At 47.9% G+C, this 6,000-nt stretch overlaps 1 protein-coding gene across 4 annotated transcripts in view; it reads right to left on the minus strand.

The window, feature by feature from the left end:
- Positions 1–5,675, minus strand: part of FAM168B (family with sequence similarity 168 member B) — a 28,960-nt gene extending 23,285 nt beyond the window's left edge. For 2 of the 4 annotated variants that reach the window (XM_077291102.1, XM_077291100.1), the window contains exons 1-2: positions 5,228–5,366; positions 3,650–3,706 (exon numbers count right to left, since the gene is read on the minus strand). The gene's annotated coding sequence lies outside the window, so the exon portion shown is untranslated. Of the gene's footprint in view, positions 1–3,649; positions 3,707–5,227 lie in introns of all 4 variants that reach the window. The other 2 variants (XM_077291101.1, XM_077291099.1) reach the window with 2 other exon arrangements.
- Positions 5,676–6,000: the final 325 nt, after the last annotated feature.

Here is a 6,000-nt window from a genome sequence, read left to right on the forward strand (position 1 = left end):
AGATGGGAGCAATATAGCCAAAAGTGCCAGCATGACTGGAGGTATAAAGGCTCAATGACAAGGGCCAATTACTAAAGCACCCACCCACAGCGCTTTAAAAGGAACCTGTCACCAGGTAAGAGATACGGCCATCACCGTTCAGGGCTGATATACACAATTCTATAATGCTGTGTATCTTCCCCCGAACCGACCTGCAAAAGAAGAAAAATATATCATACTCACCCGCGGGGCAGTCTGGTCTGATGGGTGTCGTTCTTCTTGTTCCGGGGCCCCCTTCTTGCGATGCCACCCTCCTGCTTGCTTCGTGTGGATGACGCGTCTCCTCGGTACCACTATCTTGCGCAGGCGTACTTCTCCGCCCTGTTGAGGGCAGAGCAAAAGTACTGCAGTGCGCAGGTGCCAGGAAAGGTCAGAGAGGCCCAGCGCATGCGCACTGCAGCACTTTGCTCTATCCTCGACAGGGCAGAAAAGTACGCCTGCGCCGGAGCGCTGTGCTGAGGAGACTGTGTGGATGACGAAGGGACGCGTCATCCACATGAAGCAAGCAGGAAGACAGTAATCGTAAGATGGCAGGCACTGGACCAAGAGACCAGAGGCGTCCATTGGACCGGACCGTCCACCACAGGTGAGTATAGTAAGTTATTTTTCTTCTCTTGCAGGTCGGGCTGAATGTAGATATACAGCATTATAGTATGCTGTATATCAGCCCTGAAAGGTGATGGCTGTATCCCTTAACCGGCCAAACCTGCTGACAGGTTTTCTTTAAAGATATCATCTTTATCACTGTGTCTCCAATGGGGTTCACAATCTAAATTCCCGATCAGTATGTCTGGAGTGTGGGCGGAAACCCACACAAACACGGGGAGAACATACAAAACTCCGTGAAGATGGTGTACTTGGTGGGCTTATAAATGTGTGTCCAGGGTCCACCCTTGGCATACACACATTTAAAGGGATCTGTTAGAAGAATCAAACTTCCTTAGCCGTCTACATGAGCACACAGGTCGAAGGAAGCAGAATAAAAGGATACCTTGACATCTGCAATATGTTATTTTACTCTAGAGAAATCCACATTTTTCTTATATGTAATTCAGCTGTTAAGATCTATGGGCCGGGCATAGATCTCCCCGAGCATCTGCCTCCAGAGATTATTTAAAATAAACCAGTGTGATGGCCGCTCTCTGCAGAGCTGTGTGTAATGGAGGAGAAGAGAGAATCAATGCATACAGAATGTGCACACCTGATTACTAAAATTGTATTTCATACCTTTTATAACATCAAAGCACAAAAAAAAAACATTAAGAACATCTAAAAGTGAAGTAGCATCCCCTCTGTGTCCATAGAAGCCGTTAAGCCAACTACAGACATAACATGCATGTGTGATGTATAATGACAATCACTCGTGATACCAAAAAAGTTCTGTCAATAGTATAGCAGACAGACAAACGGGGTTATCAAAAAACATAAATCAAGGTCATTAACCAGCAAGAAATCTCTAGCTATAACTATGTGTGATATAAAACAATAACAGAGCATGCAACAATATAAGATCAAATGTGAGCGTCCCCAGAGATGATGATGTGACCCAAGCCTGGCACACCCTGTACGACCCAATGCATCCCAAGCTATGGCGTAAAGAGGGCAAGGACTGAGGTCTGTAGTGCTGAGCACAATGGTGGTTACTTGCACCACCACAGTAGGTGGTTATATGGGGACTATAGACCCATAAAGCCTGCAAGGAGAAGGGTGTTCAGGCATCCGGCAAAAAAGTCTCCATGGAATGGAAAGGACTTGTGAAAATCCAGACCATGATTGTCGTGCAGATAAAGAGGTATCAGGAAGGGGAGGTGTTGGAGACGCAGCTTCGGCAGGGTAAAGTGCAGACTGATGTAAGCAGAGCATATAAATAGTGTCACAGGAATAATTGTACTCCCTTTCAATTCAAAATAAATGCTTATGGACTCCTTTCTCTTCTGCCCCCTGGTGGCGGAGGCAGTGTGATGGCTTGGGCATGCATGGCTGCCAGTGGCACTGGGTCACTAGTGTTTATTGATGATGTGACACAGGACAGAAGCAGCCGAATGAATTCTGAGGTATTCAGAGCCATACTGTGTGCTCAGATCCAGCCAAACTGATCGGTCGTCGTTTCATACTACAGATGGACAATGACCCAAAACATAAAGCCAAAGCAACCCAGGAGTTTATTAAAGCAAAGAAGTGGAAGATTCTTGAATGGCCAAGTCAGTCACCGGATCTCAACCCAATTGAGCATGCATTTCACTTGTTAAAGACTAAACTTCAGACAGAAAGGCCCACAAACAAACAGCAACTGAAAACCACCACAGTGAAGACCTGACAGAGCATCAAAAAGGAGGAAACACAGCGTCTGGTGATGTCCATGAGTTCAAGACTTCAGGCAGTCATTGCCAACAAAGGATTTTCAACCAAGTACTAAAAATGAACATTATTTAAAATTATTGAATCTGTCGAATTACTTTTGGTCCCTTTAAAAACAGGGTCGCACATGTTAAGGAGCTGAAACTCCTAAACCCTTCATCCAATTTTAATGTGGATACCCTCAAATGAAAGCTGAAAGTCTGAACTTCAACTGCATCTTGTTTAAAATTCATTGTGGTAATGTCTATAACCAAAATTAGAAAAATGTTGTCTCTGTCCAAATATATACATGGACCTAACTGTACCTGGCACATCTGCAGGTTCCACAGCTTCCACCTTGCAGTCAGGGTTGTAAAATTGTTGCAAACCTGCAGAGGTATAGCTGCTAATGTGTTTCTTAGGCCTCTTTCACACTTCCGTCTTTTGTCTCACGTCGAAATCCGTTGATTTTTTAAAATGCAGGATCCTGCATTTTCCCATAGAGTTGTATTAGCAACGGATTGTGATGGATGGCCATCCGTTTCATCTGTCGTGCACTGGATCCGTCGGAAAATAGCGGTCCGTCGTGGAGAGAAGACGTTCAGAGGAACGTTTTTTTCTGCACGTCGGAAAATCAGTCAGCGACGCATCCTGCGCGGTCCTTCGTCGGCTATAATGGAAACCTATGGACGCAGGATCCGTCACTCACCGTCACACACAGGAATTCTCTTGCTCTCTCGTACCAAGTCCCATATCTACACCGGAAAAGCTCAGCCGACGCATCCGTCAAGCGCCTGTATTTTGCTTGAACAGTCTCTGTGCCGATGTCCTTTTAAATTGACTGCCAGCACAGAACGACTGTTCAAACCAAGCACGAGCACTTGGAGCCTCATGGTGGAGCCAATCATTTAAGTGCACCCTCACACCTGCTTGTTTTGTTTTCCCTTAATCTTCACCAAGTCCATTCTTCCATTGACAGCTCTGGCTTCATAGAACCAGAGAAGAATGGGGATAGATTGAAATCAAGCAGGTGAGAAATATATTTAAACGATTGGCCCCGCCATGATGCACAGATTGCCGTACTTGGTTTGAACAGTCATTTTGTGACGATAGTCCCTTTAATAGAATTTTTTGCACTTATACACTTGTATGGGTGACTGTAATCCAATACTGGGAAAATAATAGTGCTTCTAGCAGACGGAGCATCCATATGACAAACTGTTTTCCAATCAGCCCAATAAAATTAAATTGGTCATTTTACAAGGTTACTTACAAGGTTTGAGAAGTGCTCGACGTGATCCGGAAGAGTCGGAGATTTTCCAGATGTAAGCTATGAAGAGAAGAGAAAACCTTATATGCCAGTAGTAGGTTTCTAGATACATCGGCCACAAGTCTCCGATTCGGCCCGGAGCAAAACTAGGTAAGGAAATCCAAGAAAAGTGAAGCGCATTAAAGGGAACCTGTTGTGTCATTTTAAGCATCACTGTCCCCAGTGCATGATTAGTGAAGCACGTGCATCACTAACACTTTCTTTTTTCAGTAGTGTAGTACCCAGCGTCACTGACTGTCAGCGCACTGAAGGTATGTGTAGTACCCAGCGTCACTGACTGTCAGTGCACTGAAGGTATGTGTAGTACCCAGCGTCACTGACTGTCAGCGCACTGAAGGTATGTGTAGTACCCAGCGTCACTGACTGTCAGCGCACTGAAGGTATGTGTAGTACCCAGCGTCACTGACCGTCAGCGCACTGAAGGTATGTGTAGTACCCAGCGTCACTGACTGTCAGCGCACTGAAGGTATGTGTAGTACCCAGCGTCACTGACCGTCAGCGCACTGAAGGTATGTGTAGTACCCAGCGTCACTGACCGTCAACGCACTGAAGGTATGTGTAGTACCCAGCGTCACTGACCGTCAGCGCACTGAAGGTATGTGTAGTACCCAGCTTCAAGGTACGTGCACACGAGCGGGGAGCTGCTTGTCACAGCACAAGCGCGGCTCCCCGACCGACACTACACAAGCGCTGGGTTTCAAAGCGGATTCAAGCGATGTCAGCGCAACCCTGGGATCATAACTCAAATTGCGTGGGCAGAAACAACCATGACTAAACAAAATTAAGTACACCCCCATGGCTAAATGAGTACGATCTAACTATATAAAGTGCTTTGTGCACAAGATTACAGCACCGATTTTTATAAAAAACAAAAAAACCGTGTTAGTGATGCACATTGCATCACTAACAACGCACTGCGAACAGTTTAGATGCTAAAAATGACATGACCGGTTCCCTTTAAGCATTTATAGGATCCCAATTGTTGGGCACACACACACAATGTGAATTCAAGGAGAAAAAATGGTGGCTCTTGCATTGCAAAGAGTAAAGTGCCATTGAAAAATGCAGCCAAAGACTGATATGTTGCCTAGTAAAATCCACAGTGCGGCAGTAAGAGCGGGTACAGTCACAGCACGCAGGCTCCGAGCAGTGGTCAGAAGGCTCCTGCAAAACTACAGATTCCATGGAGGCCGTGACAGCCAGTTTCTGCACCACTGTCCAAGACAGCGCCATGTCCCCCTATAAAGACCCTGTCAGCATGATCAGTCTGGCCGGCAGATGATGGTTGGGGGGCTGGCTCCTGCATGTGACATGCCAGCCCCTCACCGGTCACGTACAGGGCACAGGCTGGCCACGGCTTATATAAGAGATGGGGCAGCTAGGCCGCATCCCCGGAGCCGTGATACCTCTGCAGGTGGAGGACACAGCGCTGCGGCCACTGAGCGGACCCCGCTCCTCCCATAACAGCGGAGCCGCTCCCCGGCCGCCCTCCCCTCCTCACTTCCCAGCTGTCGCGGTCACCTCTGGCTCAGGACGCCGCAGTCTCCACAGGATCCGCGTCCGGATTTTTCCTTTCTTTGGGGACACTGCGCAGTAACAACCTACGGGCCCCTGACGTCACTTCCGGATGGGGGGCTCTGCATCTCCCGCCCCGTGGTCTGGGTATAAGGAGGCGGGGTGAGAAGAGGGCTGGTCACGTGGGGTGTAATGTTAGAGTCGGACCGGTCACTAAAGGCGAATGTGCCGCTTGTGTGCAGCGCGTAGTGTCTGTGGAGGGTGTGTGTAATTACGGTAGTGTCTGTGGAGGGTGTGTGTAATTACGGTAGTGTCTGTGGAGGGTGTGTGTAATTACCGTAGTGTCTGTGGAGGGTGTGTGTAATTACCGTAGTGTCTGTGGAGGGTGTGTGTAAGGAATGATGTGTCTGCTGTCTGTGGCATCGGTGTACAGGGCGGCAGCGTTTCCTGTCTGTGTATTGCCTGTGACGTGGTGTACTCTGCTCATGTGCTGTGTGTAGTGCCTGTGATGTGGTGTACTCTGCACATGTGGTGTGTGTAGTGCCTGTGACGTGGTGTACTCTGCACATGTGGTGTGTGTAGTGCCTGTGAAATGGTGTACTCTGCACATGTGGTGTGTGTAGTGCCTGTGACGTGGTGTACTCTGCACATGTGGTGTGTGTATTGCCTGTGACGTGGTGTACTCTGCACATGTGGTGTGTGTAGTGCCTGTGACGTGGTGTACTCTGCACATGTGGTGTGTGTATTGCCTGTGACGTGGTGTACTCTGCACATGTGGT

The sequence above is a fragment of the Ranitomeya variabilis genome, chromosome 2 (assembly GCF_051348905.1).
Source record: "Ranitomeya variabilis isolate aRanVar5 chromosome 2, aRanVar5.hap1, whole genome shotgun sequence".
NCBI lineage: Eukaryota > Metazoa > Chordata > Amphibia > Anura > Dendrobatidae > Ranitomeya > Ranitomeya variabilis.